This window comes from Scyliorhinus canicula, chromosome 10, assembly GCF_902713615.1.
Source record: "Scyliorhinus canicula chromosome 10, sScyCan1.1, whole genome shotgun sequence".
Taxonomy (NCBI): Eukaryota; Metazoa; Chordata; class Chondrichthyes; order Carcharhiniformes; family Scyliorhinidae; genus Scyliorhinus; species Scyliorhinus canicula.
Genome location: NC_052155.1, coordinates 80467568 through 80486513, shown reverse-complemented (window position 1 = coordinate 80486513; position 18946 = coordinate 80467568).

Below are 18946 nucleotides of genomic sequence, written 5' to 3'. Positions count from 1 at the left end.
GGATGACATTATTATTTGGAGCACGAAAGACGTCTTCTCAGGGTCCTAAAAAGTATTACGAAAAATGGTCTCAAGTTGAACAGGGCAAAATGTCAAGTTGGGGTGCACAGCATCATCTTTCTGGGAGACAAGCTGCCTGCGCAAGGTGTTCAGCCCCATCAAGACAAGATAAGGGCAATTCTGCAGATGCCACGCCCTACGGATAAAAAAGGCATTTTAAGAATTCTAGGGATGAGACATTTTGTGGACAAATTCATTCCCAACCTGGCAGCCAAAACGGCACATCTGAGGGAGGCCATAAAGAAAGATGTGCCATTCCAGTGGTCCAGCAGCCATGAACAAGAGTGGCAGGCACTGCAGGTCTCGCTCCAGTGCTCACATTTTTTGTCCCAGCCAAGAACACTAAGATATCAAGTGATGCATCACAGGATGGTTTGGGGACTGTACTGCTCCAGAAGGATCTGGAAGGAGACTGGCTGCCAGTGGCGATAGCGCCCTGGGCGATGTCTAATACTGAACGAGGATATGCACAAATCGAAAATGAATGCCTCGGGCTGATCAATGGGCTGATGAAGTTCCATGATTATGTATATGGGCTTCCAACCTTTATTGTGGAGACTGACCACAGGCCACAGATCGTCATCATAAAAAACAAATCTGAGCAAGATGTCGCCGAGGGTTGAGCGAATGATCATGAAGTTGCAACGTTACAACTTCGAGTTGGTGTACATGCCGGGTAAGCATCTTATTGTGGCTGACACGTTTTCCAGAGTTACTGGCACTGCGGAACCACTCCAGCTGGATGAGGATGTCCAGGTCTATGTAAACCTGGTGACAGAGTCTGACAGCCTCTGACAACAAGTCAAAAATAATTAAAGAAGGAACTGCCAAGGTCACTAACCAGCAGAAAATGAGAAAGTATATCCATGAAGGATGGCCCAAAGTATCCTGTTCGCGTTTCTATAATATACTAGCAGAATTAAGTGATGCAAATGGACATTTGCTACGGAATCAGCGGATTGTGATTCCACAGGCACTGCGGTCAATGATCCTCGTGAAGCTGCGTGAAGGGCACTTGGGGATGGAAAAGTGTAAGTGGAGAGCCAGTCTATTGGCCTGGGATCAACCGTGCCATTGGGTTGGTGGTGGAGAGTTGTGAAACATGCCAAATATTTCAGCGCAGGCAGAGCAAGGAACCTAAGCAGATGGACGATACAGTCACAACTCCGTGGCAGAAGGTTAGCACGGATCTTTTCCATTTAAATGGAAAAGATTACCTTCTGGTCATAGACTATTTCTCTAACTACCCGGAGATAGCACAGCAGTCGAATGCTGTGGAAAGATGTGTCATTAAGAATGTCAAAGAAAATTTTGCACACCATGGCAATCTGAATGTGCGATAATGGTCCTTGTTTTAACTGCTATGAGTGGACAGAATTTGCGCGGCAGTATGATTTCAAACATGTAACCTCCAGTCCTCACTACCCCCAATCGAATGGCAAGGCTGAAAAGGGCATGCATATCGTTAACAGTTCCTAAAGAAAGCACTAGACAGCCGAGAAGACACCTATCTTGCACTCCTCGGCTATCGTTCGGTGCCACTCGTCAATGGCCTCTCGCCTGCTCAAATGCTGATGAACAGGCAACTGCGAACGACTTTACCTCATTTTCCTCGTGAGCCCACGAACCACGCGTGAGCAAGACAATTGACCTCTCAGAAAAGGAAGCAGTAGGGATTCGCTGGTAGGTCTGAGAAAAGACTTCAACTCTGCAGCCAGAGGATACAGTGAGATTAGAAGACTCCAAAGGAAATGGATGGTCTAAACAGATGTATCTTGTGCACAGTTTGACTCATGAACAAGTGTTTTGATCTTGACTATTTCTTAAATATTATTTTATTATTTGGTCTATTTAAGTCCAGTCATTTAATTGCACCAAAGCGATATTCTGTCAGGCTAAATTTTCACCCACAAAACAAAAACACCATTGAAAATGCACAATGTTTTTGTTTAACTTATGTTGTGCTCTCTGAAAAGATTGTAGCCTTGTCATGTTTGGTGAATGGACAGTAACAGTTCTTTTTGTTATGCTGTGATTTACCATGTCCAAAGGAATGGTTACTGCAGCAGAATGCAAAGTTGGCTGGTAAAAACAGAAGACTCCAGGGGAAATTAACTGCTGTGGCAACCATCCATCAGACTGAATCAGAATCACATTTCATTTCAAACATGGCACAAGGCCAAGCTGCAGTCAAAGGCTGATCAGCACTTTTTCTCCTCAGAAATTTGAAGAATGTACTGACTCTAAATTAGATAAATTGACTTCTTAGACAGTGCGCCATTAAGATAATGCATTTAATTACTTGATTATATTATATTATGGAATAGAAAAATAGTTCTCTGCATTTTTAGTTCACTTGAGGAGCAGTAGGTTTTAATCGAACATGCTGATTGAGAAGCCATTTTTACAGAAAAGCAAACCATACATCACAAGTCTCTGTTGTTGAGGTGACACGGTGCCGCAGTGATTAGCACAGCTGCTTCACGGCACTGAGGACCCGGGTTCGATCCCAACCCCGGGTCATTGTCCGTGTGGTGTTTGCACATTCTCCCTATGTCTGCGTGGGTCTCACCCCCACAACCCAAAGATGTGTAAGGTAAGTAGACTGGCCACGCTAAATTGCTCCTTAATTAGAAAAAAAAAACAAGAATTGGGTATTGTCATAATATACATCTATAAAGCTAGAGGGAACTAGGTTTCCCGCTCTCTCTGGACCCAGCCACTGAGACAGTCAGAGTCCATGAGCTAGCCAGTGCAAACACCATGCGGTAGCTAGTAAGTCTGGTCAGGCTAGTACTAGGTCTCCAGTCAAGTCAGTATAGTGTCAACCCACAGTTGAACATGTATAGTAGTTAAGACATTAAATAAAATTGTGTTGCATCTTATCAAGTGTTGGAGGTCTCTCTCTCGCTACACTGCATCAAGTGCAGTCCACGTCCACCCAGCCTGCCTAACACATCAGGTGCTCTAAATTTGTCAAAAAAATCTCTGTTGTTACAGTTACTCTTTATGAGATGCTTTCTGTAGATAGCAGTAAGCAATATTATAATAGTTATTGAGATTTCACACATCCCGATTTGAATTAGATTTGATAGATCAGAACGTATAGAGCCTGAAATTCCAATCCAAATGTTTTGGAATGCACGACAAATTGGGGCAGGAGTAATTTATATCAGTCTTCATGTGTAAATATTAGTCTCCTTGCTTCTTACTCTTTGTGTAGATGCAAACTTTTGATCTCCTTCCCCACTGTGAAGGCTTTTCAGGAGCAGGTATACCAGGCTCTATGCTTTTTTTGTAGGTCATTATCAGGGTAGCACAGCAGGAATGAGGCTGCATTTAAAGAGAATTCAGAGATTAGAACCGGCAACAGAGGAGCTATGAGGGCCTTTGTAAAAGTATGTGTTTATTCTAACCCCAATGGTGGTCCCAGGACCAGGACCATACGGTTTACATGACCTTGCCGGAATATGAACTTCCACTTTAAGTGGGTGGGCCTCCACTTAACAAGGAGAGACCCAGCTGTAGAAAAATCCCAACCTGCAGGTTGAGGAAGGAGATCCTTAGGGAAGTGGAGGAGTATTGGAATTGTATTGTAATAAACCTTGCTCATTAATTTCTACTATCGTCTATGCATTCTACTTACCATGGATTCAACACTGGCGATGAGGATTTAGTGGAGCTGCCATCGACACTGGTTGTTGCGCTCCCGGTCCACCTCATGTAGGCTTTGGGAGGCCCCAATACTAACTGCCGAAATGCCACATATAGAAAAGCTTGTACAGATGATTGGGGGCAATATGTGGAACGCATGAACTATTTTTTACAAACTAAAGCGATTACCAGTGATGAGAGACAAATTGTGGTATTATTTTAACAGCGTGCGGGGGGCACTTAGTAACAGTTCCTTAGTGTTGCAAAAAGATAATGGTCCTGTGCCAGCTAGTGCAGGAGGACCTGCTGCCACAATCATCTGTCCATACTGCTGTCTGTGACTATAAAGGTTTTCAACACACTTAGACTTTATGTCATTGGGTAATTTCAGGCAGCTTTGTGAGTTCTTCTGATACAAGCCAGGGTTCAATACTAACACAAATACAGAGGCACGGTAGCACAGTGGTTAGCACTGTGGCTTCAGAGCGCCAGGGTCCCAGGTTCAATTCCCGGCTTGGGTCACTGTCTGAGTGGAGTTTGCGCGTTCTCTGCGTGGGTTTCCTCCGGGAGCTCTGGTTTCCTCCCACAAGTCCCAAAAGATGTGCTGATAGATGAATTGGACATTCTGAATTCTCCCTCAGTGTCGAACAAGCGCGGGAATGGGGCGACTAGGGGACTTTCACAGTAACTTCATTACAGTGTTAATGTAAGCCTACTTGTGACAATAATAAAGATTATTAAATGCCGTAAATAGTCAGCAGGCAAGGCAGTGGAGAGAAAAATAGAGTGAACAGACCTATAGTCTTTCATCAGAACCTATTTTCCCTCTTTGCCCAGGAGTATCCATTTACTTTCCTGTCGACACAGACACAGAGGGCCCAGGCCCTTGTGAAGATAGCAGGCTTCTCTCAAATACAGGGAGCTATCAACTGTATTGCCATGAGGCCACCAAATAACCAACTGTACACCTTCATTAACAGGAAATTCTTCCACTTCTTGAATGTCTGGTTAGTGTGTGGCTAAGTGGGTTGGCTAAGCTAAATTGCCCCTTAATTGGAAAAAATTAATTAGGTACTCAAAATTTTTTTTAAATGGTTGGAGTCTTCCTGCCTGGAGCGGTGTACACAGAACAATATATTTCACTGTACCTCAGTACACATGACAATAAATCTAAACCTAATCTACTTTCTTATCTCAAGGTCTGGAGAGGGAAACAGCTTTCCACGTGCATGCATGGGCATACGCTTGCTCCTGATGGCATCAATGAGAGAGGGATGTCAGCATGTAGGATTCAGTGCCAATGGTAAGAAACAGCTTCATTTGTAAAAATACTCATTGAGGGCATTAGTGAAAATAAACAGACCACAGCAATCTTTGCAATAGATATCTGTATTTACAACTTGCTGAAATGTGATGTTAACAAAGTAATAATAAAACCTATCCATGATTAAGGTGACATGTCCCCTGCACTCATGAATGCTGCTATGTAGCGCTCCATGTTGTCTGGGAGGAGGTGGAGGCAGGCCGCTCAACTATATGGCATTGAAGAGTGTTCTGATCGGCCTCACCATGCAGGAACCCATCGGGGTCTTTCCTCAGACTGTGGTCCCTTCAATTCTGCCATGACAACCATTGTCACTCGGACAAGTACCACTGACAAAGGCTCTGGTAGGGGACTCCCTCCCCCCAGACCTTCACATCCCTGGGTTGGCCATCAAGTGGAATAGCTAGGGCTGGCTGCTGGGGAGCAGCGATCACCCATTACAGCAGCCACCAGTGAGACTGACCTGTTAAGGGAACAGCTCTTCGTGTGTTCCATGGATATCAGGGCTTGTACCCCAGGCTACTGTGTGCATCGTGTACCTTTTTTTGTCACTCTTCTGCCGTATGTTTGGTTATACTGCTGAAAGTAACATACGTCACTCAATCCAGTTGCTGATGAGGTTTCCTGTATCTTGATGAAAAAAACTGGAAGTCGTTGAGAAGTAATGACAGGCAGCAGGGTAGCATGGTGGTTAGCATAAATGCTTCACAGCTCCAGGGTCCCAGGTTCGATTCCCGGCTGGGTCACTGTCTGTGTGGAGTCTGCACGTCCTCCCCCTGTGTGCGTGGGTTTCCTCCGGGTGCTCCGGTTTCCTCCCACAGTCCAAAGATGTGCGGGTTAGGTGGATTGGCCATGCTAAATTGCCCGTAGTGTCCTAATTAAAGTAAGGTTAAGAGGGGGGGGGGGTTGTTGGGTTACGGGTATAGGGTGGATACGTGGGTTTGAGTAGGGTGATCATGGCTCGGCACAACATTGAGGGCTGAAGGGCCTGTTCTGTGCTGTACTGTTCTATGTTCTATGTTCTATGTTTATTGAGTGACTAAATCAACAATTTTGTGAGTTCTTTACTTTAAGATTATTACTAGTAGTAAGGTTACAAGATCTAAATACAGTAGCTATGTTTGACTAAACTAATCACTCTGAGCTAAATCTATGCTCCTGATCTTGTTACAGTCCAACCAAAAAGAGAGCTAGGAACAGCATGAGTCTGGCTTTTATACCTGTTAGTGCTGCCCTCTAGTGATCTTCTGATTACACATTAACCCCTTATGTACATGCACATACAGAGATCACTACACCTTTTGCAGGAAGTTACGTTGCCTGTGCATTCACTCTGAGTGATGCTGTACGTGTCTCTCCATGACCTAATTCCATCATGATTGGAGTTCATGCTGTTGAGGCCCTGAGACAAGGTAGAGCTTATCACCACCCGAGACTCCTCCATTTGCAATGTATGAGCTTGCATTGCCTCAGGGAACTTTATCAATTGTCCACACATCTATTCCTGATGGTCCAAGTACTGTGCTCCACAAGGTAACTCCTGTGGCCCGACATCCATGCCTACTGGAGCATCATCATAACTGCCCTCCTCCCCACAGAGGAGGACTGTGCACAGATGTCTCTGACTCAGACACAATGGGGGCGGGGGGGATTGAATGAGTGCAGCTGGGACCCTTGTGAAACACAAAAGGAGGTAATGTGATTTAACTCTATATTGTGAGAGCATGCTCAGATGCATGCCATTAACTTTAACCATAATTGCAGTGGCCTTATCATGCAGCACAACCTTCACATCCCTCTCATATCAACGTCCTCTTTTGCTCATTAGCTAATGAAATCAGCTCACTAGAGGGCAGCACGGTGGCACAGTGGTTAGCATTGCTGCTTCACAGCGCCGAGGTCCCAGGTTCGATCCCGGCTCTGGGTCACTGTCCTTGTGGAGTTTGCACATTCTCCCCGTGTTTGCCGCGACAACCCAAAAGATGTGCAGGCTTGGTGGATTGGCCACGCTAAATTGCTCCTTAATTGGTAAAAATGAATTGGGTACTCTAAGTTTATAAAAAAGAATGAAATCACCTCACTATTACCGCCATGCTTCAAAGTGCCTCAACCACCACCTTTAGTACCTACTACAGATAAATGTTTACCCTGCAACAAGCTGAGACGACATCTTCAGGGTAGCACGGTAGCACAAGTGGCTAGCACTGTGGCTACACAGCGTCAGGGTCCCAGGTTCGATTCCCTGCTGGGTCACTGTCTGTGAGGAGTCTGCACGTTCTCCCCGTGTCTGCGTGGGTTTCCTCCGGGTGCTCCAGTTTCCTCCCACAGTCCAAAGACGTGTAGGTTAGGTGGATTGGCCATGATAAATTGCCCATAGTGACCAAAAAAAAAATGTTAGGAAGGGTTATTGGGTTACGGGGATAGGGTGGAAGTGAGGTCGGTGCAGACTCGATGGGCCAAATGGCCTCCTTCTGCACTGTATGTTCTATGTTCACAACTTCCATTATTACCATTATGACCCCCTCAATGTTTAGTCTTGCCGTAGTTTGAGGCCAATCCCATACAGCACATCAAGATGAGCACCTGTGAGTCGAGTGCAATATTTGGACTTGATGATTTTCATCTGGGAAAAAATAATCTCATAGATGTATGTGGAATCAAAGTAGGTCTTCACCTTGAGTGCACAGGATGTCAGAAGAGGGTGCTTATCTCTACCTACGAGTTCCCAAAGTCTTTTCTTTCGACCTAGCTTTCAGTTCTATTATTATTATATTTCATTTTACATGGTGATGATTTCCACGTCAAGTCCACTGCTTTGTTCAAACACCTGCTGAAATTTTGCCGTCAGTTCTCCAATGTCCACTTGAAGAAAAGGATTTGAGACAAACATAATGATATGTTCCATCCTGTCTAATTCCTGAAATAGTCTGTGTCGTGTTAATCACCCTGGGGTAACACGGACTGCAGCTGGATGCAGTTGTACTGGAAAGTAGACTCCAAACGTTGATATTGTTCAATACATTTTATTGAATCTGCTAAGCAGTGCACACAGTTTGCTGTGGGTTTGACACTCTACTAATCAAAGTGTGCTTACTATAACTAACTAGACCAGACTAGCTCTGAGCCACGTGTAGAAGGTGCTAACTGATATATACACCCTGACTGTCCCCCAAGAACTTGATGGTTGACATGCCAAAGGAGCACATGACCTTGTTCAGCTTGAGGCCGTTTGCATGGACATGTCGAAAGACTTGTTTGAGACGAGATATGTGTTCCTCGCGGGTCATGGACCATATGATTACATCATCTGTGGCGACACGCACACCCTCAATGCCCTCCATCATTTATTCCATGATCCTGTGGAAGATTTCAGAGGCTGAGACAATGCCGAACGGCATACGGTTATACAGTACCTGCCAATGTGTTGAACGTGCAGAGTTTCCTGCTGAACTCGTTGAGTTGTATCTGCCAGAAACCATGCGATGCATCGAGCTTCATGAAGAATTTGGCGTGTGCCATCTCACTGGTCAGTTCCTCCCGCTTCGGGATCGGGTAGTGTTCCCGCATTATGTTCCGGTTAAGACCTTTGGGATCGATGCATATCCGCAACTCTCCTGAGGGCTTCTTCACACAGACCATCGAGCTGACCCAGTCAGTTGGTTCCGTCACTTTGGAGATGATGCCCTGGTCTTGGAGCTCCTGTAGCTGTGCCTTTTAACGTTCCCTCAGAGGATCCGGCACCCGGCGTGGTGCATGGATCACAGGCGTGGAATCAGGCCTGAGTAGGATCTTGTAGAAGTATGGCAGAGTACCCGTTCCATCAAACACATCCAGGTATTGAGCAAGGATGTCATCAATGTCAGCTTGAAGATCCACATCGGCAGAAGAAGACATGGCATGGACTCGCTGTACGAGATTGAGTAGCTTGCATGCATGGGCACCGAGCAGGGGTGCCTTGTCAGGCTTGACGATTTTGAATCGCAGTGTGACATTGATGTCCTTGTTGGAGACGGATAGGTGACAAGATCCTAGTGCAGTTGTAGCATTGCCATTATAATCGAGGATCTGGCAGGCTGGCGGAAGAATTTTGAGTTGCTTTTTAATGCCGTCAAAATCTTCTTGAGAGATGAGATTGGCAGGAGCACCAGTGTCCAGCTTGAACTGGATGCTGCCTTGATTTACGTGTATGACAGCACGCCATTCGTCTGCAGAATCCACATTGAGGATAGATAGACGTCTTGCTGAATTTGAGGAGGCATACTCGCATGTGGTGATGATGCCCACACGATAGGGGGGCACCAGGCAGTCGTCCTCTGGATCCATAGTGCTACCAGGATCAGAATCCAGTAAACCTTGCTGTCCACATCGAACGCGCTTGCGTTGGAATTGGGATCGCTGGCCCTTGACTGGTGGTGCAGACCTGCACATGGCTGCATAATGTCCAGGCTTCCCGCAATTTATACATTGCCTGCCTTATGCAGGGCATTGCCGCTTTAAGTGGGCGGTGCCGCAGTTCGAGCACTTCATGACGTTGACGTCATTACGCTCCTTGCTTCATCGCACATGCGCAGTGCGGTCAGCCGACGTTCGCACCTGCGCAGTTTGGTTCTCGGCCGCTTCGTTCTCCCGTTCGTGTTGCGTATGTGTGGGGCCCCGGGAAAAGTGCGCGAAATGGCCGATTTCATTGATACCGAGGTGCTGCATCCGGGTGATGGCCTGTACACTCTTTGCCTCGTGGGAGGCAAGTTTTTCATATTCTGCCGATTTGAGATGGGAGTACCGATTTCTCGCATGCTCATACACCATACACGTCTCGATTGCGACTGGCAGGGAGTTGCTCCCACAAGGAATCAGAGTGCACCCCAAACACGATCTGATCCCTGATGATGGAATCAGCGGTGTCACCATGATTGCAGGGCTGCGCTAATATACGGAGCTGAGTTAGAAAGGATTGGAAAGGTTCATCCTTACCCTGAAGGCGTTGTTGGAAGATATAGCGCTCAAAGCTCTTGTTTGTTTGGACTTCATAGTGACTATCGAACTTCTCTAAAACGGCCTTGAATTTGGTCTTGTCCTGGCCGTTGGTAAAATCAAGCGAGTTGAAAATCTGGATGGCTTGGTCCCCCGCAGTTGATAGGAGCAGCGCGATTTTCCTTGCATCGGCCGCATCCTCGAGGTCTGAGACATCAATGTAGAGAAGGAACTTCTGCTTGAAGACCCGCCAGTTGGCGCCAAGATTGCCGGAGATCCGTAGCTGTGGAGGGACCTGGATCTTCTCCATGCCGCTGGAAGGCACTTGCTGGTCGTCACGGAATCACTCGAGGTAAGCCACTTAGAGAAAGTAGATGACTGGTACCATGTCGTGTTAATCACCGTGGGGTAACACCGACTGCAACTGGATGCAGTTGTACTGGCAAGTAGACTCCAAATGTTGATGTTCGTTCAATAAGTTTTATTGAACTTGTTAAGCAGTGCACACAGTTTGCTGCGGGTTTGACACTCTACCATCCTAAATGTACTTACTATAACTAACTAGACCAGACTAGCTCTGAGCCATGTGTAGAAGGTGCTAACTGATATATACACCCTGACTGTCACGACAGTTGTCACCAGTGGAAAGAGGCAGAGTGTTGATGCCTCGTGTGTTTTATAGCGGGAAACCACCCTCTAGTGCTCTGCCTGGTGATTGGTTGTGTTCTGTCCTGTATGTTGATTGGCTGTACTGAGCAACTGTCACTGCCTGTCTGTATCTCATTCTGGGCATGAGTGCATATTACGACAGTCTGTTGAATTCCTTTTCCAATTTGTTCAGGTGGTTGCAGAATTTGTTTGGATGGAACCCCTTCTGTTTGGCCTGTTGCTGGATTTTCTCCAGATTTGGGAAGTGCTCAGTAATTTTGTCCTTTAACTGAGGACCACAGGTCCCGTTTCAACTTGAATGCATTCACTGCACTGATCATGTGTGACAAGTCTCTGTCTCTCCCCTGCAGTTCACAATTCAGCTCATTCAATTTTGCACTTATGATTGTAAGAAACGCCAAGTCTAACAACCGTACATTATCTGACAGCTCACACCTCATTCCTTGATTTCAGAATGGTGACAGTTTCAGGGAGCAGGTCTAAAAATCTCTGGAAGACTTTTCCTCGACTTAACCACCTCACATCTGCATGAAGGATTAGTTCACGAAAGGTGGCATCAAGCCCATCGAGTAACGATTTGAACAAGCGATGTTGCAGAGCGCTGGCACAAATTGAGTTGACCATCTTGACAACAGCTGTCATTACATGAGAAAAGTCAATAATCTTGCTCACGAGCACTTGTTGGCAGATAACATAGTGGAAACTGACAAAGGAGGGAAATTCAGGATCACTTCTGCAAAGTGCAACAAAGCCTGCATTGACACTAAGCATTGACGGTGCACCATCAGTTGTGATTGAAACCAGTTTCTCGATCGGAATGCTTTTCTCAGTCACATGCCTTGTGAGAACTCATTGCAGACATCCTCACCTCGTCCTCTCTTCGAGTGGCAAAAGAGTGAGAAAGTCCTCCTTTGTTGTTGAGTCTTTGAATGCCATGCACATGAAAACAATCAGCTGGGCCGTATCTGTCACGTCAAACTGCAATGAGAAACATTCACAGCCTGATAAGTCTTGGTGTATTTGCTGAGACAGATCTTCGGACAACAATTCCACCCATTTGGCTACTGTTAAAACACCAAGCGGCACGCTCTCAATGGCTGTCATAATTTCAACTTTCTTTTTCAAGTCTTTGAACAAAGTGTTGGCAGTAAGAGTCATAGCTTCTTTGATAACTTTGCCATTGGTGAAGTTTGTTATGCTTCACCAGCAGATGGCTATTGCAAAAAGATGTCTCGTTGCTAGCCTTGTCTTTAGCACAGGTATTGAAAAGAGTGACTGTTGCGCTTTCAAAATTCCCTTGAACTTACCAACTTTCTTCATCCAAATCGCACTCTTTTAAGGGAAATGTTTTTGAAATTTTGAATGCATTGTCTTGTGATGTCATTCCAAATGACCTATTTTACCCAAACCTGTACTTGGTTAACAAATGAGACAAATGGTCTTGCATTTTACGTTGGTAAAAAGAAATTTGTTTTCCCATTCCTGATAGAAATGGTAGCTTTTTGCCCTCTTGGAGGTCACTGACTTCCCGCTTGTCATGTTGCCTACAACCAGTTTATTCTAAGTTTTGGCACCTGCGAGAACCTGTTGCCCGGGTCTCGTGGATTGTTAGCAGTGCTCGGCATGCAATGAGCTGATTCGCTCATCATTATGAGAATCCTGAGTCTGGTGCAATTTGCGCAGTTCGGCATGCAATGAGCTGTCATGACAAGAAATCCCGAGTCACGAGCATGTTTGGCACGATTTAGCCGGCAATGAGCTGATTCGCTCGTCATTCTCAGAAATCTTGAGTGACGAGCGTTTTTGGCATTGCTCAGCAGGCAATGAGCCGATTCATTCGCCATTACGAGAATCCCTAGTGTCGGGCATTTTGGCACGGTTCGAGAGATAATGACAATTAACTGTTCGGGACCTCGGGATCAACCTGTCAATCATGATCAACTATTTTGAGACCACTGCCTTATGGGATACAATGGGACATGGAACCTCTCCCAACACTGGATCCAGAATTTAGCAAGGTCTCCTGCTGTGCTTACGGTGGATACTATCTGTGTCATGTCCTCTTTGTGACAATGGGCAGGTTACAATGGTCACTTGGGTATACTGTATGCTCGCTTAAGCAGTCCTCCCCAAACAGGAACTGGTGGTTCAAGTCACTGAAGTGGAGCGCTGCTCCTCCCAATACTTTTCGATTTTCCCTTCTTTGTGATATTCTGATATGAGAATTTATAAACACGGGCACGGAAGGCATCCGATTGGTCTCATGCAGAACACATGTTTGCTTACATAGAAAAGCTCTGTTCTCTAGGTCAGCAGTGCCCGATGTTGGGGGTGGGTTGGGGATTGGGGCTGCAAGAATGCATGCTAGTCTGACATCTGTTCCTGTCACTCACAGATGGCATGTTGTGCTCCCAAACATAAACTACCCTGCTGACCGACTTCCTCTGAGTCACACTGTTATTACATGACAGTGTGCAGCTGTGAGGTTCCTGGTCAAGGCTCAATTGCATAGCTGCACCCTGAGAGATGGGTGGAGAGAGGGTAGCTTGAAGGTCAAAGGTTTCTGGCAAAAAATCAGTCACTCCCTGATGCATTATACTAATCTGAGTTAATACAGAATATCATAAACAGCTAATTCTACCAGGATGCTGCACGGTAGCATTGTGGATAGCACAAATGCTTCACAGCTCCAGGGTCCCAAGTTCGATTCTGGCTTGGGTCACTGTCTGTGCGGAGTCTGCACATCCTCCCCGTGTGTGCGTGGGTTTCCTCCGGGTGCTCCGGTTTCCTCCCACAATCCAAAGATGTGCAGGTTAGGTGGATTGGCCATGATAAATTGCCCTTAGTGTCCAAAATTGCCCTTAGTGTTGGGTGGGGTTACTGGGTTATGGGGATAGGGTGGAGGTGTTGACCTTGGGTAGGGTGCTCTTTCCAAGAGCCGGTGCAGACTCGATGGGCCGAATGGCCTCCTTCTGCACTGTAAATTCTATGATATCTATGATTCTCCATGGCTGTGTTTATGAGGTTTTTCCAGGGTTAACTTTGTAGATTGTTCTCCTTAATTACAAGGTAGAATAGGCAGCAGTAATCTCTATATTTTCTATGTAAGGTCATTTCTTCCAATGTCAGCAATAGTTGGACAACTGGTACAGTTAGTGTTCTTCTGACTTCACTGATTGACATCTCCTCTCAGGGCCAACAACACTCATTAACTTTCTGGATCACAACAGGTTCTTTTTTTATAGTGAGCTCAAGAACTGTTCGCGATGCATGGTTGAGATTCACATCACTACTGCTTCTGGAGTCGTTTGGGCGTTCCTTCCCCAGACAAAAACCTGGCCATTTGGGGTAGTGTTTCCCGGGGTGGGTTCAGCAAGCCAGAAAAATTTCCAACTCAAAGCACCCACCTACGGAGGGTAAATCTCCCAAAGTCCCAAAAAGGTGTTGTAGGTATCAGGTTATAAACTTTTTTGTTGTAAACTGTCCATTTACTTTTAAGATGAAAGGCAGTTGGAGTTCAAGAACAGCTAATTAGTTTTTCTACCTGAATGCAAGGTTCTGTTTCCCATTATCATGAGGAAGGAAGCCATTGTTGAGATCAGATTCCAGGCTTCTCTACAAATCAATGAATACCACAGACAGACAGAAGAGGTTCAGTGTGGTCAGCAGAGAGAAAAGACTGTTTGACTTGTGAGCTAACACAGCTGGATGCAAGGAGACAGTCTTTAGACGAAGGATTACATCTTGCAGCCATTTAAGATTCTGAGCGATTTGTCTTTGAATCGCCAGGGAGAAAGAAGAATCATTGGAACTGGCTTTACTGCTGGTGGTGGTTTTGAAGAATTCTCCAAAAACTGAAGAAACCAAAGAGAGACTTTTATAAGAGCATGAAAAGTCCACACCGAGTTTGGTCAAAACAAAAACTTACTTTAGTTTACATTTGCTATTATGTACAGCTCCGGTAGTTCCCTACTTGGTCTTCTCTAGTCAATGCCTTACTGGTCGACTCTATTTATACAAGGCAAACATTGCTAATGATCCCCCGCTGGGTGGCATGGTGGTGGTAAGCCCTGCTACCTCACGGTGCCAAGCTCCTGGGTTCGATCCCGGCCCAGGGTCACTGTCCATGTGGAGTTTGCACATTCTCCCCATGTCTGCGTGGGTCTCACCTCCGTAACTCAAAGATGTGCAGGGTAGATGGGTTGGCCACTCTAAATTGCCCCTTAATTGGAATTTGTTTTTGAAAAGTTAATGATGCCCCACCCCCTTATCGAGGGAGATCATCTTCTGCAAGATCCACTGAGTAGTTAATCATCCCTACCCCTTAAGACCCATGCGGATTATAAAAGAGGCGGTCACTCAAAGTTACTATTTGGTGAAATGAGAATATGGGACTCATTGGAAACTGGGAGCAAATATAGACTGTTTACTGGAAGAGCTGTTATCCCATGGAGAGTGCAATGTGGGGTAAATATGAGGGGTAAGTATGAGGGGTAGGTATGAGGGGGTGGTTTAGCACAGTGGGCAAAACAGCTGGTTTGTACTGCAGAACAAGGCCAGCAGCATGGGTTCAATTCCCGTACCAGCCTCCCCAAACAGGTGCCGGAATGTGGCGACTACGGGCTTTTCACAGTAACTTCATTGAAGCCTACTTGTGACAATAAGTGATTATTATTATGAAACGGAATATTCTTCTCTGTAGTTTAAAGTATAAGCGGCCTAGGAAAATAATATGTTTATTTATTAGTGTTTTTTGATATTTGTCACAGTAAATATTTTGAAACATGAAATCTTACCGTGATATTCCTTCAGCTAGTAACCAGAAGTGTGAATCTCTTTTTAAAAGTTACCCATCTCCACATAACACATTTTTCAGGAGCCCTGGTGAATTAATCACTTTCAGCATCAGAGCAAGGCAGCAGTCGGACGGTGCCATCCTTTCACAGAGTTTAAGGCTTTTTAAGTTCCAGGGTGCAATAGATGGTACCAAAGTTGCTATGTGTTCTTACAGTCAAGCCTCTCAGTTTAATCAGAAGAAAGGGTTTCCACTCCCTGAATTATGCAAACGATCCCAAGTGATTTTGGAAGTAAATGTCATAATGACCATCATTCTGGGGTGGCACAGTGGCGCAGTGGTTAGCACTGCTGACAACGGCCCTGAGGACCCGGGTTCATTCCCGGCCACGGGTCACTGTCTGTGTGGAGTTTGCACATTCTCCTCATGTCTGTGTGGGTTTCGCCCCCACAGCCCAAAGATGTGCAGGTTAGGTGGATTGGCCACGCTAAATTGCCCCTTAATTGGAAATAAATAATTGCGTTCTCTAAATGTATAAAAAAACAAATAATGACCATCATTCAGAAACTGCTGCAGAGCTCATCAGAGCACAACTAATCATTGACATCTGCTCTTTGATTCAACCTAACTTCTTATCTCCCACCTTCAAGTAAAGGACTAATCCTTCAATTCAGTGCAAATTGCAATATATTAACCATCTCTGCCCTATGGGCAGAATGCAATGTCCTTCCCTGTGGCTCGTTTGGCGGTGGAGGACATTTAATCAGGCGGGAAGGGAGCAGGTGGGGACCCCTCCGCCATCCTGACTGTAAATAATTAGGCCTTTAATAAATTATACTTTTCCGAACAAATCTAGAATTATTATGGAATTAGAAGGCATTGCATTAGGCCGATTTGGTAGAGGGGCTGTTTTCTTTCTCTCGCTGGAAAAACACAGAAACGGTTTCCAAAAAGTCGAGGGTCTCCCGATTCAGGCAGGGGATAGTTGCTGGGGTGGCTTCCCCCCTTTTCCCACCTCTCTGCTCTCCACAGATAGATGAGTTTTAAAGGAAAAGTGTTTTAACTTGTTGAGCGCTGTGACTCTCAGGAACAGGGTTTCTTGTATGCTTTAAAAAAAGGATAAATGGTTATTTCTCAACCAGCATGTCTTTGCAGCAGCACCCACTCACACACAAGAAACGGTGATTTCAAAAAGAGGTTGCATACATTTAAATCTTAAAATTCTAAAATTCATGTTACACTTGAGACTCTGAGGATGGAAGCTTGAAACATTGCAGGCCTGCTGATTCCCTTTTGGTTCACTGAAGAAAGAGTTCAAAGTTTCTGATGACAGATTTGTGGCGGCTATCTGCTTGCAGAGGCAGGTTCCTGGCTTCTTTCCAATTGAGATGGAGTTGAACCCCACTAGCAAAGATCTGGGGCGGGATTCTCCATTTCAGAAACGGTCAGGCAGGATTCTCCGCTTGCCGATGCCGAAATTGCATTTGGCGATCGGGCTGAGAATCCCTTTTGACGCCGAAATAGGAGGCGGTGCCTGTTTTTGGGTGCTCCGCCATCTCCGAAATGACATCATTGCTGAGTACACCGCATGCCGTTGGGACGGCCTCAGGACGTCACCTGAAGGCCCTCCCCCGATGCTCCGCTCCCAATGGGCTGACTTCCCGACGGCATGGATCACATGGGTTTTTGTCAACCTCGCACGACAGCGTCCGGCGCAGCCACAGTCGGACATTCCGCTGGCCGGGAGACTTCGGTGGGGGCCGGGGGGACTGGTGGGGGGTGGCGATCGGGGTTACACGGGCAGCACAATTGCTTCACAGCTCCAGGGTCCCAGGTTCGATTCCCGGCTTGGGTTACTGTCTGTGCGGAGTCTGCATGTTCTCCCCGTGTGTGCGTGGGTTTCCTCCGGGTGCTTCGGTTTCTCCCACAGTCCAAAGGTGTGCAGGTTAGGTGGATTGACCATGCTAAGTTGCCCTTAGTGTTGGGTGGGGTTAGTGGGTTATGGAGATAGGGTGGAGGTGTGGGCTTGGGTAGTGTGCTCTTTCTAAGAGTTGGTGCAGAGCTGGTGCAGACTCGATGGGCTGAATGGCCTCCTTCTGCAATGTAAATTCGATGAAATTCTGTAAATTCTATGAAATGTTACAGGGGGCACTATCAGGCAGGCCGGGTCCATGCATGGCCCTCGCCATGTTGTACGGCGTGACCGCTGCAGGTCATCGCCGTGCGCATGCGCGGCTACAGACCCGGCACTTCTCCGTTTCTGTCGGGAATGGTGGGGGTTTAATGTGGCACAGTTGCTAGCCCCCCACTCGGCGGAGCATCAATGCGGGGGTGCCGTTGCCTTTTTCATCGTAAGACTAGACACATTGTCCGGACATAGCCTCAGAATCGGAGAATCCAGCCCATGTCTGAAGTGTCAAGTTGTCGATGCCGGGATTGAACCGGTGGACTTTTGTGACAACTAAATTGGCGCACGTCCAGGAGCAATTTAGTATCCATTAATGGGCTAGCATCGCGCCACGTGAAACATGATCAATTCTAATGAAAAACGGTATCTGATTAGCCGGGGTCGGAATTGCTATTCAGGAGGCTGACAAGCTGTAGCTGCATGTTAACACTTCATTCCTTACACACACCCATCCCAGCCAACAAGATGACAGCACGGAGAGCGGCACCCCGGTTCACGGACGCAGAGCTCGAGATCCTGCTGTACGCTGTGGATAAGAGGCGGGCCACCCTGTTCCCCGGGGTTGGAAGGAGGCTTCCACCCACTGCCATACACTGGGCCAGGGCACAGGTAGCAGAGGCCATGTGTGTAGGCCCCACCACCAGGACCGGACAGCAGTGCAGGAAGAAGCTGCACTACTTCCTCAGGGTGGTCACGGTGAATAGGCAGCACCGTGCCCCGGCACCAAACCCCATCCCACACATGCATAAGCCCCCCTGTCTCAGAGAGAGAGAGAAGACCAGATGGGGACAGGCGAACCTGCGACCCCTCATCATCACGGAGCAGCGGGCACTAGGCCTGGCCAGTGGGCAGTCGCTGAGGCAGAGGTCGGCATTGGGCAACCAAGTGACCCCTACTGAGTTGCAGTATCCCTATGGCACAGGAGGTGGGTGGCCCAGAGATAGATCACCGCACATCGCCCCAGTACCCAGCTCCTCCCCCTTTTCCTCCCTCTCAATCATGACCAGAGCAGATAACCCCTGTCAGCCAGGAGCCAACCACTCAGCCGGGGATGCGCCTCCAATGTGTCAGGAACCGTCAAGTGTGCCAGGATGAAGGCATTGTGCACGCTGCCCAGGTATCTGCTGCAGACGTTCATGATGCGCAGCTCATGGTCACACACCAGCTGCATGTTCATCGAGTGGAACCCTTTTTGGTTTGTGGAGATTGGCCAGTGATGGGCCGATGCTCATAGGGGACATACATCCTGTCGATCACCCCCTGGACTAGGTTGATCTCGGCGATG